Source organism: Triticum urartu, chromosome 1 (genome assembly GCF_003073215.2).
Source record: "Triticum urartu cultivar G1812 chromosome 1, Tu2.1, whole genome shotgun sequence".
NCBI classification, from domain to species: domain Eukaryota; kingdom Viridiplantae; phylum Streptophyta; class Magnoliopsida; order Poales; family Poaceae; genus Triticum; species Triticum urartu.
The window spans coordinates 342856652-342871318 of record NC_053022.1 but is presented as its reverse complement, the minus strand read 5'-3'; positions in this window follow the sequence as shown (position 1 = coordinate 342871318).

Genomic DNA, 14667 nt, shown 5'->3' with positions numbered 1-14667 from the left:
ACACAATTATAGCATGAATAAAGAAAATTATCATGAACAAGGAAATATAATAATAATGCTTTTATTATTGCCTCTAGGGCATATTTCCAACAGGGGCCGGCCCCCCTCCCAATTCGGATTGGGCTTGGGGGGGGGCGCCCCCTCCCTTGCTCCTTTCCCCTCCTTTCCACTAAGGCCCAATAAGGCCCATATACCTCCCGGGGGGTTCCGATAACTTCCTGGTGATCCGGTATTGTCCCAATCTTACCCGGAACCTTTCCGGTGTCCAAATATAGTCGTCCAATATATCTATATTTATGTCTCGACCATTTCGAGACTCCTCGTCAAGTCCGTGATCGCATCCAGGACTCCGAACAACCTTCGGTACATCAAAATATATAAACTCATAATGAAACTGTCATCATAACGTTAAGCATGCAGACCCTACGGGTTCGAGAACAATGTAGACATGACCGAGACACGTCTCCGGTCAATAACCAATAGCGGAACCTGGATGCTCATATTGGCTCCTACATATTCTACGAAGATCTTTATCGGTCAGACTGCATAACAACATACGTTGTTCCCTTTGTCATCGGTATGTTACTTGCCCGAGATTCGATCGTCGGTATCTCAATACCTAGTTCAATCTCGTTACCGGCAAGTCTCTTTACTCGTTCCGTAATACATCATCTTGCAACTAACTTATTAGTTGCATTGCTTGCAAGGCTTAAGTGATGTGTATTACCGAGAGGGCCCAGAGATACCTCTCCGACAATCGGAGCGACAAATCCTAATCTCGAAATACGCCAACCCAACATGTACCTTTGGAGACACCTGTAGAGAACCTTTATAATCACCCAGTTATGTTGTGACGTTTGGTAGCACACAAAGTGTTCCTCCGGTAAACGGGAGTTGCATAATCTCATAGTCATAGGAACATGTATAAGTCATGAAGAAAGCAATAGCAACATACTAAACGATCGGGTGCTAAGCTAATGAAATGGGTCATGTCAATCACATCATTCTCCTAATGATGTGATCCCATTAATCAAATGACAACTCATGTCTATGGTTAGGAAACATAACCATCTTCGATTAACGAGCTAGTCAAGTAGAGGCATACTAGTGACTCTTTGTTTGTCTATGTATTCACACAAGTATTACGCTTCCGGTTAATACAATTCTAGCATGAATAATAAACATTTATCATGATATAAGGAAATAAATAATAACTTTATTATTGCCTCTAGGGCATATTTCCTTCAGTGATTTGATCAACCATTCAAGGGAACCACAAGGAATGGTTCAAGGGATCCACGAGGAGAAGGCATGTCGAGCATCACCAACTCTACTTCTGCTGTCGTGACCGCACGTCTAGTCGTAAAACCTAATCCGTGATCTATCCCCAGCAATATGTTTTTGGTTACGTGGTAGAATTTTTTGTTTTGCATTAGTGTATTTTTTACTTGTGCAACACCTCTTAGGTTTGTGAAATGACTAGGTTCCAAATTATGTTGTTGCTTCTAGATTCAGCTTAGAAAAAAGTTTATCCCGATAACCAAGTATGTGATCCATGAGATCTTAGATCTTCCTGTTGATGGTGAGCCTGTCGTGGTTCTAACTCTGACAGTGATGTAGGGGGGTATGTATGGAGAGGCTAGATCTTAGCTATGGAGGAGTTGTAAGCACACGAGGATTACGAGTTCAGGCCCTTCTCGGAGGAAGTAATAGCCCTACGTCTCGGTGCCCGGAGGCGGTCGATTGAATTATGTGTGTATGAATAACAGGGGTGCCAACCCTTGATACTGAGGAGGGGGGTGGCTTATATAGAGTTCGCCAGGCCCCTCCAGCCCTCAGTAATGCAAGGTTTAAAGTACATTAAGACTGGGGGTTACTGGTAACGCCCCTAATAAAGTGCTAGGATGACCATAAAAGCTACTTAATGACCGACCGTTTGCGTGCAGGGTGACTTTAGATCTCCTGGCAGTCGAGTGGTTGGAATTTGGTCGAGTGATTGCTTCGTGGTCGAGTGTCTTGAATCTGTCGAGTGGGATACCTCCAAGTCGATTGAAAGGTGACTTCTTCTAGGGATGTCCTTGGGTAGGGTACTTAGGACAGGTCCATGCCCCTATCCTAGGTACATAGCTTCATCATTAGCCCCCGAATGGATCGAGGTTCGAGTGGGGAAGGAGTTGGGGATCTTTCTGACTGGTTCTTCATGTTATATGAACGTCTTGTTTTGGATCAATTGTCACGGATGGCGTCGTCAACTTCTTTTAGTCACCTTGATCCATTCTTGGCCTCTTGTCGAGTGAATTTCTTTACTTGTGAAGTTCCGAGTGACGGTGTGAAAGGGATCTTCTATTTGACGAGTTGTTCTGCGGCCCGCGGATTTTGCGGGATTTGAATTTCGGGAAGCGCGCGGGACGGGGGTGGCCGCAGTAATCGGATGGGATAGGACGGAAGCTCCTTGATCCCCGCGCCACCTTTTGCGCCACGTATCGCGCGCGCGCCCGTTATGGGATTTGACGGGATTGCCTGGGCCTACCAGTCAGCCACTCGGAAGTGACCTCTTATAAGCTGCCGGCTCGGGACCCCCGAACAGTGCACCTTCACTTTTCCCCCTTCCTTCACAAGATCCTCCGCCACCTCCGCTCCCACCTTGGTGCCGTAGGTCTGTTCGAGCTTCGCCGACGACGATGGTGAAGGAGAAGACGTCGGCTCTGGAGCGCGTGAAGAAGGCGGCGGTGCAGGGGAAGGGGAAGAAGTCCGCTCGGGGCGGATCTTCCTCGAGGACTGCTCTGCCCAAGGATTGGATCCAGGGCGACTGGATGCCGTCGGTGATTCGGCAGGATGATCTCGATGATCTGGTCGAGGGGGGATTCATTCCCCACAACTCTGCGCGCCTCCCGGGGAAAGAAGTCGAACCCCAGCCTCTTGATGGTGAGTGCGTCCTCCTCGCCACCCATATCGATCATGAATTCTCTCTGCCTCCTCATCCTTTTTTCTGGAGCTTCTTGAACTTCTTCGGAGCGCAGCTCCATCACTTTACTCCCAATTCTATTGTGTATCTTGCTGCTTTCGTTTCCTTGTGTGAAAACTTCTTGGGTTGCCGCCCCCATTGGGGACTCTTCAAGCACATCTTCACTTGCCGCTCTCAGTCGGTCAAGAAGGCCAAGTCGAGTGACGAACGAACGCAGGTGATCCAGCTGTGCGGGGGTCTGGCGATCCAGATGAGGGGAAAAAGTTCCTTTCCGTCTATCACTTTTCCCGAGTCAGTCCGTGGATGGCGGTCAACTTGGTTTTACTGTAAAGACCAGGTGACCCAGGACAGTCGACTGGGCTTCCCCCTTTTTCTCTGAATCGAGCACAAAAACCTGCCTCTCTGAAAGTGACGCCGGAGGAAAAGGCGCAAGTCAAGGTGCTGGTCGGTCGAGTGGTTCAGCTTGTCCGCGAGGGTGTGACTGGCATGGACTTGTTGGAAGTCTTCCTTCGGAGGCGCATCCAACCGCTTCAGGCTCGTGACCACCCGATGTGGCTGTACTCGGGTCTCGAAGACACCACTCGGATTCACCCAGAGGAGGTCACTGACAAGATGTTGGAAGGGTGGCTGTCGAGTATCACAGGGAACAAGGACAACCCCCGAGGAGCCAGGAGGATTCCTCCACTCGACCAAACATACGAAGTGGACAAGGTCTGACCTTGCGTTTCCGACTGTGATCTTGCTTTCTTTACTTGTTCTTTTTGGATCAGTCGATTGACTTTTGTCTCGTTTGTTGTCCTCTAGGCCACTACTGAGATGTACTCGACACCCAATGGAGCATAGGAGCAGGCCGAGGAAGGAGAGGCGAGTGGAGGCGAAAGTGGAGACGAGGGAGAAGAGTGGGAATCTGACGGCGAAGGAGAGGGGGATGACGACGACGACTCCAGTGAAGAGGAGGAGGAAGAAGTCGAACCTCCCCGCTCGGAACGGCGATCCAAGCTTACACACGACCCTGCGCGGGAACGTGGTAAGGCGACTGTCCCTGTTGGGCAGTCGTCGAAGCGCCCTCGGACCTCATCTCCAGCGCCGACAGAAAAAGCTCCCAAGCACCCACGCGCGACGCCGTCCAAGCCGCCCAAGGCTCTGCCCAAGATGAAGATGACTGTCCCCACCATTTCTGGGTAATAGTAGAATTTGTTTTCCTTTGTCGAACGTGACGGACTCTTGGTCGACTCATTGAATAAGTTGACTGACTTTCGAAATTTGCAGTGCTACCACCTCGGAGATCTCCGCCAAGGACGATGATCAAGAGATGGAAGACGTTGTTACCTCCAACCCTGGTACGATTACTGATGCTCTGCTTTTAGTCGACTGACGATTTCTTATAATTCCGGTCGATTGGATTTTTCTTGTAGCTCCTGCTCATGTCATTGACCTCCCTGATGATGACGACGAAGTGCCGCTGAGGGCGCGAAGGAACAGGAGGGCGCCGGCTGGCAAGACCCCACAAACTACTCCAGCGCCTGAGGCCGCAGTCCGGGAGGGTGGTGATACCACTCGGGTTTCTGTGACCTTCGCTGAACCTCTGACGAGTGTCCGGCCTTCGACGTCGACTGCAAATCCGCCTTCGCTTTTTGCCACACACCACGCCCCTGAGGACCAAGTGGGTGCCGCTAAAGAGGCTATACGCCAGGCAGGGATCATGATGGAGCAAGTGAAGGTGGTTCGGGAAGCCAGCCAAGCAGCTTATGACGCGAGCTCAGCTCTTCAGAGCAACGTCCAGGTCAGTCGATTCACCGCTTGTTCTGTTAGGATATGCTATCTGAAGAATCTCTTTTCCGAAGATCTTTATATCTGTACGCCCACTGGGTGTGTCTATTAATCTTTTTGACGAGTGGGGGCACGCTAAGTGCACCCACTGGGTGTAGTCCCCGAGACTACGGTGGACTGCTGGCAGTCGACTGTAGTCTTTATATTGTGTTGCTTTAGCTGAACTTCTTCACTCGGTCTGGTCAGGCCATGTTGAATGGAACTGTACACGGTCGGCTGCGGGCAGTCGATTTTTTTTGGTCGAACCAGTGGGGGCACGCTGAGTGCACCCACTGGGTGTAGTCCCCGAGACTACTGTCGAATGTTTTTGATTCGGCTGTAGTCTTAGAAACACCATCATTGTCTCTTGGTTACTCAGAAGCAACTTATCTTGGATGTCTGTCGACTGATTTTTTGCAGAAATCCTGCGAACTTGTGGCTCGCTACACTGAGTTGGAGAACAAACAGATCCAGCTGAACCTTGACTTGAAGCTTGCTCAGGAGAACTTGCAGAAGGCGAGGGATGAAGCAAAAGGTATGGCTGGTGAGCTTTTGTCGACTGTCCTTTCTTTCTGGCCGTCCTCGATGTTGATCTCACTTGCTGTTTCACAGACAAAATGGATGAGGCTCTGAATAAGAAGGATCAAGACCTTGCCGAAGCGTAGAAGGAGGCCCTGAACAAAACGAAGCTTGCTGAAGAAAAATTGGCTTCAGTCGGTACTCTTGAAAAGGAAAACTCCCGACTGAAAACTGCTCTCGACACGGCTAATCGAGAGGTCAGCCGTCTGAAGAATGGCAATATAGCTCTGAATGACAAGGCAAGTGAACTGGCGGGGAAGAGGAACGATCTGGAGGCTTATCTCGGTGGACTCGCCAAGAAGCTGTTCGTCATGCTCGAGGGTAATTACTCCGGCCCGACTGACTTGCAGTTACCAAATCTGCGTAGAGCCACTGACTTATCCTTGAATTGTGTTTACAGAATTCTGCCAGAACTTCAAAGAGGAGACCAGTCGAGTGGAGACAGACTTGGACCCCATCAATTCTCCAGTGAAGAACGAGGCTGCTATGAACGTGCTCCGACTGGAATCTCGTGTTGCCGGCGTTGTTGACTATCTTGCTCGGTTGAAGGTTGCGATGTCACGGATCGACACGTCGCTCTGGCCTAGGACGACGCTTCAGAATGACCTCGAGTCCCTGATGACTCGACTGAATGAAGTCCCAGGTCGAGTGGCGGAATGGAAGAAATCTTCTGCTAGATGTGGCGCTGACGTCGCTCTGTCTCTGGTCCGCGTCCACTGCAAGGAGGCGTGAGAAGAAAAGTTGGCCGCCATCCAAGTTGCCAATACCAGGAAGCACAACTTTCAAGACTTCATGGAGACTTTCATTGCTGCTGCCACTCGCATTGCAGACGGGATCGACTTGGATGAGTTCGTCGCCCCTTCCAGTCCTCCGCATGAGGAATGAAAACTTTTATGCTTCACTTTAAATTTGCCTCGGAATGCCGAGTGGATTTTGTAACCGTTAAACTCTGTCGAGCTGGAAGCTCGAGTACTTTGATCTGCGGTCTAGAACCTTTGGATCTTATCTGAACTTGATTTATCGTTGAATATCTTCATGAATTATCTGTCGAGTGGAACTTGTTCTTCAATCAAAATAACTTTGTATTTGTGGTGCAACTCCGAAGGGGAAGGTAGCAGTCGATTTGCACCTCGTCGTCCTTGCGGATTGGGATGTGTTCCGTACTTAGGCGAGCACTGGGCTGCAGCTAAGCCTCCGAGTGGAAGGTCTGCTCTCCACTCGGTAGGATTTTAAAAACTTAGGTGAGTACTGGACTGCAGCTAAGCCCCCGAGTGGGAGGTCTGCTCTCCACTCGGTAGGATTTTTTCAAACTTAGGCGAGTACTAGACTGCAGCTAAGCCCCCGAGTGGGAGGTCTGCTCTCCACTCGGTAGGATTTTTTCAAACTTAGGCGAGTACTGGACTGCAGCTAAGCCCCCGAGTGGGAGGTCTGCTCTCCACTCGGTAGGATTTTTTCAAACTTAGGCGAGTACTGGACTGCAGCTAAGCCCCCCGAGTGGGAGGTCTGCTCACCACTCGATAGGATTTTTAAATACTTAGGCGAGCACTGGACTACAGCTAAGCCCCCGAGTGGGAGGTCTGCTCTCCACTCGGTAGGATTTTTTCAAACTTAGGCGAGTACTGGACTGCAGCTAAGCCCCCGAGTGGGAGGTCTGCTCTCCACTCGGTAGGATTTTTTCAAACTTAGGCGAGTACTGGACTGCAGCTAAGCCCCCCGAGTGGGAGGTCTGCTCACCACTCGGTAGGATTTTTAAATACTTAGGCGAGCACTGGACTGCAGCTAAGCCTCCGAGTGGGAGTCTGGCTCACCACTCGGTAGGATTTTTGAACACTTAGGCGAGCACTGGACTGCAGCTAAGCCTCCGAGTGGGAGTCTGGCTCGCCACTCGGTAGGATTTTTAAACACTTAGGCGAGCACTGAGCTGCAGCTAAGCCTCCGAGTGGGAGTCTGGCTCGCCACTCGGTAGGATTTTTAAACACTTAGGCGAGCACTGAGCTGCAGCTAAGCCTCCGAGTGGGAGTCTGGCTCGCCACTCGGTAGGATTTTTAAACACTTAGGCGAGCACTGAGCTGCAGCTAAGCCTCCGAGTGGGAGTCTGGCTTGCCACTCGGTAGGATTTTTGAACACTTAGGCGAGCACCGGGCTGCAGCTAAGCCTCTGAGTGGGAGGTTTGCTCTCCACTCGGTAGGATTTTTAAACACTTAGGCGAGCACTGGGCTGCAGCTAAGCCTCCGAGTGGGAGTCTGGCTCACCACTCGGTAGGATTTTTAAACACTTAGGCGAGCACTGAGCTGCAGCTAAGCCTCCGAGTGGGAGTCTGGCTCGCCACTCGGTAGGATTTAAACACTTAGGCGAGCACTGAGCTGCAGCTAAGCCTCCGAGTGGGAGTCTGGCTCGCCACTCGGTAGGATTTTTGAACACTTAGGCGAGCATTGGGCTGCAGCTAAGCCTCCGAGTGGGAGGTTTGCTCTCCACTCGGTAGGATTTGTAAACACTTAGGCGAGCACTGGGCTGCAGCTAAGCCTCCGAGTGGGAGGCTGGCTCACCACTCGGTAGGATTTTTAAACACTTAGGCGAGCACTGGGCTGCAGCTAAGCCTCTGAGTGGGAGTCTGGCTCGCCACTCGGTAGGATTTTTAAACACTTAGGTGAGCACTGAGCTGCAGCTAAGCCTCCGAGTGGGAGTCTGGCTCACCACTCGGTAGGATTTTTAAACACTTAGGCGAGCACTGAGCTGCAGCTAAGCCTCCGAGTGGGAGTCTGGCTCGCCACTCGGTAGGATTTTTTTTATAAACTTAGGCGAAACGGATTCGCAGCTAAGCCACCTACTGGGGGATTTCACACGCAAACAAAAGCAACAACAATTATAGGAAAATTTGTAACACTCTTGTCTTTGATAAATAGACTACAGAAGTTTTTCTTATTACATCTCATCCGAGTGAGAATTCAAGTGTGAAAGGGGCGGAGCAGTTCTGCATTCCAAGCTCGTGGCTCATCGATCTGGCGATCGACATTGTAAAGGTGATACGCTCCATTGTGGAGGACTCTGGTGACGATGAAGGGACCTTCCCAAGTAGGAGCGAGCTTGTGTGGTTTCTGTTGATCCACTCGGAGGACCAAATCTGCTTCTTGGAAGGCTCGACTCTTCACATTTCTGGCATGGAATCGACGCAAGTCTTGCTGATAAATGGTCGATCGGATCATAGCCATTTCTCTTTCTTCTTCCAGGAGGTCGACTGCGTCTTGCCGGGCTTGTTCTGCCTCATCTTCGGTATAAAGCTCGACTCGGGGTGCATTGTGAAGTAGATCACTCGGCAGGACTGCTTCCGCTCCGTAAACCAGAAAGAACGGAGTTCTTCCAGTCGACCGATTCGGGGTAGTCCTCAATCCCCACAGAACCGACGGAAGCTCGTCGACCCAAGCGCCTGCTGCGTGCTTGAGATCACGCATCAGCCGAGGCTTTAGTCCTTTGAGAATCAGACCATTTGCCCTTTCTGCTTGTCCATTCGACAGGGGGTGGGCGACCGATGCGTAGTCGACTCGTGTGTCTTGAGAGGCGCAAAAAGCTCTGAACTTGTCTGAATCAAAGTTTGACCCATTGTCGGTGATGATGCTATGCGGGACTCCATATCTGAATGTTAACTCTCTGATGAAACTGATAGCAGTGCAAGCATCAAGATTCTTGATAGGCTTAGCTTCAATCTGTTTGGTAAACTTGTCGACTGCCACAAGCACATGTGTGAAACCGCTCCTTCCTGTTCTCAATGGGCCAACCATGTCCAGTCCCCAAACAACGAAGGGCCAGACGAGCGGAATGGTCTTCAAGGCTGATGCAGGCTTGTGCGACATGTTGGAGTAGAACTGGCACCCTTCACACTTGTCGACTATCTCTTTTGCCATTTCATTTCACTCTTGGCCAGTAAAATCCCGCTCGGTATGCTTTAGCCACAATGGTCCGAGAGGACGCATGATGACCACAGGTCCCCGAGTGGATATCATCAAGGATTATCTGACCTTCTTCTGGTGTTATACACTTCTGACCGACTCCAGTCGCGCTTTCTCTATACAACTGTCCCTTTATGACTGTAAAGGCCTTGGATCGACAGACGATCTGTCGAGCCTCTTCTTCGTCCTCCGGGAGTTCCTTTCTCAGGATATACGTGATGTACGGTATCGTCCAGTCAGGGGTGATTGCCAAAACTTCCATGATTAGGTCGACCACTGCCAGAATTTCAACTTCAGTCAGATCTGTGGCACTCTTTGGCTGCGGGGCTTCATCTGTAAAAGGATCTTCTTGGACTGATGGCGAGTGGATGTGTTCCAAAAACACATTGCTGGGGATGGCTTCTCTCTTGGAGCCTATCTTTGCCAAATCATCAGCTGCTTGATTTTTCAGTCGGGGGATGTGATGAAGCTCTAACCCCTCGAATTTCTTCTCTAACTTTCTCACTGCATTCCAATAACCAGTCATAGCTGGACTTCTGACGTCCCATTCTTTCATCACCTGATTAACCACCAAATCTGAGTCGCCATAGACCATGAGGCGACGGACGCCGAGTGAAATGGCCATGCGCAACCCATACAAAAGTGCTTCATATTCTGCTTCGTTATTGGAGGAAACGAAGTGAATCTGGAGAACATATCTGAGCTTATCTCCTCGGGGGGAAACCAATACTACCCCAGCACCGGAACCATTCAGCATCTTAGATCCATCGAAGAACATGGTCCAGTGCTCCGAGTGAACTTGAGTCGGAAGTTGCTGTTCGATCCACTCGGCGACGAAATCTGCAATTGCTTGGGACTTGATAGCTTTCTTTGCCTCAAACTTGATATCTAGGGGAAGAAGTTCAATCGCCCATTTGGCCACTCGACCAGTTGCATCTCTGTTGTGCAAAATCTCTGATAGTGGAGCGTCGCTGACGACTGTAATGGAATGATCAGAGAAGTAATGTGCAACCTTCTTCGTGGTCATATAAATCCCATATACAAGCTTCTGGTAATGAGGATATCTTTGCTTTGAAGGAGTCAAAACTTCAGAAATATAATATACTGGGCGCTGAACTTTGAAGGCCTTTCCTTCTTCTTCCCGCTCGACCGTAAGTACTGTACTGACAACTTGTCCTGTGGCTGCAATGTAAATCAGCAAAGGCTCCTTGCTGATTGGGGCAGCAAGCACCGGCTGGGTGGAGAGCAGAGCTTTGAGCTCTGTAAACGCTGCATCAGCTTCTGGAGTCCACTCGAACTTGTCGGACTTCTTCATCAGTCGGTAAAGAGGCAATGCCTTTTCACCGAGGCGAGAGATCAATCGACTTAAAGCGGCCAAGCATCCTGTAAGCTTCTAGACGTCATGCACACGCATAGGATGTTTCATCCGGAGTATAGTACCAATTTTTTCAGGATTGGCGTCGATTCCCCGTTCGGAAACGAGAAAACCGAGTAACTTCCCACCTGGAACTCCGAACGTGCACTTTGACGGATTGAGCTTGATATCATACCTCCTGAGGTTGGCAAAGGTTTCAGCAAGGTCAGTCAGCAGGTCGGAACCCTTCCGTGACTTGACCATAATATCATCCATGTATGCCTCCATATTTCGACTGATTTTAGTGAGCAAACACTTCTGAATCATCCTCATGAACGTGGCTCCGGCATTCTTGAGGCCGAACGGCATGGTGACATAACAGAAGCACCCGAATGGAGTGATGAAAGCTGTTTTGATCTCGTCGGGCCCGTACAGACGGATCTGATGGTACCCAGAATAGGCGTCTAGGAAGACAAACGCTCACATCCCGCAGTCGAGTCGACTATCTGGTCGATGCGGGGGAGAGGAAAATGATTTTTCGGGCAGGCCCGATTGATATGCTTGAAATCAATGCACATGCGAAGTGACTTGTCCTTCTTGGGGACCATGACAACATTGACGAGCCACTCGGAGTGGTAAATTTCTCGGATGAACTCCGCTGCTAAGAGCCGAGCCACCTCCTCGCCAACGGCCTTCCTCTTCTGGACGGCGGACCATCGAAGATGTTCTTTCACAGGTTTAAATTTTGGGTCGACTCGTAGACGGTGCTCAGCCAACCCCCTGGGAACTCCAGGCATGTCAGGAGGCTTCCATGCGAAGATGTCCCAGTTCTCACGGAGGAACTGGATGAGCGCTTCTTCCTATTTGGAGTCGACCGTCATTGAGATGTGAGTCGGAGCAACGTTTGGATCGGTCGGGTGAATGTGAACTGCCTTCGTTTCACCGGACGACTGAAAAGCTGATTCTGAAGCAGGCTTCTTAGCTCGTAGCAACTCACTCGGATCTGCAGTCTTCTGATACTCTTGCAGCTCGACCACCGCCATCTGAGCATCAGCAATCTTTGAGACTTTCTGAAAACACTCTTCTGCTTTCTTCCGATTGCCTGTAACAGTGATCACACCTTTGGGACCAGGCATCTTCAATTTGATATACACATAACATGGTCGAGCCATGAAGCGTGCATAAGCTGGCCTGCCCAAAATAGCATGATAAGCACTTTGGAAATCCACAACTTCGAATGTCAACTTTTCCTTGCGGTAATTCTTGGAATCACCGAAAACCACATCAAGAGCAATTCGGCCGAGTGACTCGGCTTTCTTCCCAGGAATGACTCCATGGAAACTCATGTTACTGGTGCTGAGCCTGGACATTGGAATGCCCATCCCTTTCAATGTTTCTGCATACAGTATGTTCAAACCGCTGCCTCCATCCATCAGGACTTTGGTCAGTCGAGTGCCTTCGACAACTGGGTCGACCACCATGCCTCCCAGGGGTGGCAATGTGCGTAGGGTGATCAGACTGGTCGAATGTGATGGCAGTCTGGGACCACTTCAGATAATTGGGTGTTGCCGGAGCAACCATATTTACCTCACGGTTAATAACCTTCAGTTGACTTTTGCTCTCAACATCAGCAAAAATCATCAGGGTGGAATTGACCTGGGGGTACCCGTCGTCACTATCTTCATTGTCCTCAACTTTGTCCGACTCCTTTTCCTTATCTTTGGACTGCTTGCCCTGAAACTGCTGGATCAGAAGCCGACACCGTCGAGTGGTATGCTTTGGGTAAATGAGTTTACCCTCTTCATCTTTCTTGGTGTGGATGTGACATGGTAGATCCAAAACATCATTTCCATCTTGGTATTTAACTTTCTTGGGGTTCCAAGGTCCTTTGGGTTTTCCCTTAAATTTTCCCTGGGTTACGGCCAGGGCCTCCCCAGGAGCGGCTGGCTCGGCTTTCCGCTTCTGTTTCCGACTGGAATTTCCTCCGGTTTCCTGGGCGACTGCTTTATGCTTGCCACTCCGGAGTCGATCCTCATCTTCACCATTAGCGTATTTGGTGGCAATCTCCATCATCCGATTCAGAGACATCTCTCCGGTTCGACCGAATTTCAGATTCAATTCTCTGTACTTAACGCCTTCTTTAAAGGCACAAACTGCTTGATGATCTGGTACATTTTCAACTGTGTGATGCAATGTGATCCACCTCTGGATGTAATCCCTCAGAGTTTCATTCGGTTTCTGCATGCAAGGCCGCAATTCCGTAAGGCCTGCAGGTCGCTTGCATGTTCCTTCAAATGTGGTGAAAAACACTCGGGAGAGATCCTCCCAAGTGTAAATGCTGTTGGGTGCTAAATGATTCAGCCACGCTCTGGCCGAGCCTTCTAACATGAGAGGCAGGTGCTTCATGGCTACCTCATCGTTCCCACCGCCAATCTGGACAGCCACTCGGTAATCTTTGAGCCAAGTATCGGGCTTGGACTCACCGGTGAACTTACTAACTCCAGTCGCCAACCTGAAGTTGGGAGGAATTACAGCGGCTCTGATGGCTCGACTAAAACACTCCGGCCCTGAAACATGTACTCTGCTACTGGTAGGCGCATCTGTGTCGTGGCCTTCTCGGTGAGCTCTATTCCTGTCGACCAAACCTTGAACGAGAATGGATCTCGCATCAAAGCCTGGTTCCCTGGGGTCGACTGGAATTCTCCGCCCAACACTACGAGGGCGTCTGTCCACCTGCTGTCGAGGCACATATGATCCACTCCTCGGGGGAGGGGTTGGCACTCAACGTCGATCATCACGATCGAATCAGTGATCATACTGCTCATTCCTTCTGTACTGATCACGCCGGTCTCCACGTCCCTCACGCCTCAGAGGCGATCTTGGGCTGTGAGCCGACTGGACTGTATCCGCTGCAACGGATCGACTGTGGATCCTGTTCCGCGACTGAGAAACAGCGGAATTCTGGTCTCCCGCTGCCCGGAGCAACGCTCTGATTTGCAACAAGCCTCTGCCAGCCTCTGACTGGGAGGGCTGAATCGACTCTGCTATACGGGCCGCAGCCGCCAAATTCTGAATTGGAGTATGATATACCTGCGGGGGCGGAAAGAGTTGACGTCGACTGGATTCTGGAGCCCGTTGACGCACTCGCCCATCGAGTATTCGCTGGAGATTCTCCAGTCGAGTGCGCTCGGCCAAGTTAGCCAAGCGCTCGTCCTCCAAGGCTCGGGCCTCGGGGGTTTCTCCAACGATAGGAGTGTGGAGTGCATCCATGTTCCAGCGGCGAAGTTCCTCCTGCTGCAACGACGTGAGAGGCTCGGGGAGATACTCCTCGTGAGGACGCGACGGGTCGCCCCCATCCGCGCCTCCGTCAGCGCGGGGGAAACCGGGAGGACTGTGTGGCCCATCGATCACCAGAACCTCTGCAGCTGGGTCACTGCTGTCGCATTCGGATGCGGTCTCTGCGGAGCCAGTCGAACAGACCGTAGAGGGATTCGTCGGGCTTGATTGCCGCGACTTGTGGGGTGGCCGACTGGCGGGCCACCGCATGCCTCACCCACCTCTGAAGCCTCGACCGACCGGAGCGCTTGCGCCGGCGAGAAACAGGGCGGGGAGATGCCACGGGAGCTGACCGATACTGGGTCGACGGCTGCCGTAGGAGGACACCACGGACGCATGCGCGAAAGTGCGTCGCCTCGCGGACGGGGAGCGCGTCGACGTCGAGTGGAGCCTCCTGAAGCCAAGCGGAGTCGTCGGCGATGAACGTGAGCGCGCCGAGACGGATCTCGCGGCCCTCCACCAAAGCTTCGCTCGAAACCATGATCAAGGAGATCGGAAAAAATCGCAACTTCTCAAACTAGGCGCTAAGACTCCTAGCCCCACGATGGGCGCCAACTGTCGTGGTTCTAACTCTGACAGTTATGTAGGGGGGTATGTATGGAGAGGCTAGATCTTAGCTATGGAGGAGTTGTAAGCACACGAGGATTACGAGTTCAGGCCCTTCTCGGAGGAAGTAATAG